Source organism: Morone saxatilis, unplaced genomic scaffold, assembly GCF_004916995.1.
Source record: "Morone saxatilis isolate NCDOM2014 unplaced genomic scaffold, NCSU_SB_2.0 Contig17, whole genome shotgun sequence".
NCBI lineage: Eukaryota > Metazoa > Chordata > Actinopteri > Moronidae > Morone > Morone saxatilis.
Genome location: NW_023339729.1, coordinates 3,163,030 through 3,163,471, shown reverse-complemented (window position 1 = coordinate 3,163,471; position 442 = coordinate 3,163,030). Strand labels below are relative to the sequence as shown.

General features: G+C 47.1%; 1 protein-coding gene across 1 annotated transcript in view; it reads right to left on the bottom strand.

Annotated features, from left to right (window-relative positions):
- The window catches only part of slkb (STE20-like kinase b), a gene marked incomplete in the record, with an annotated part of 19,072 nt that overhangs the window by 2,934 nt on the left and 15,696 nt on the right, over positions 1–442 (bottom strand).

Here is a 442-nt window from a genome sequence, read left to right as displayed (position 1 = left end):
GTGTGTGTGTGTGTGTGTCAACCAACATCAACTTTACTAATGAGGTTTCAGCTTTGAACTATCTTACAGTTTCTGTCCCCAGTGAAAGCCATTTACAAGCTCCTGAAGCACAGTTACAACCTCCCGTGACTTGGTTCAGTGAGCATTTCTGAGTGTGTTGTTTGTGCAGTTCCTGGCACATTAAGCGTAGGATTAAGTCCCGGGCTAACTGCTAACAGGCTGCTGCTCACTGCAGTCCAGTTGGAGGGGCTGCAGTCGGTGTTAGGAGGAATGTGGTCGGACAGAATTCAGGCTGCCTCTAAAGGGAGCTTGTTTACTGCTGATCTGAGTCGCTACATATGGGATGTTTGACCCATCAAGATGTGACTGAGACAAAAACAGGCTTGCTGCCAGCCAGCCAGGATTTATGAATGTTTGCATTAACATGCTTGGAGTAAGAATC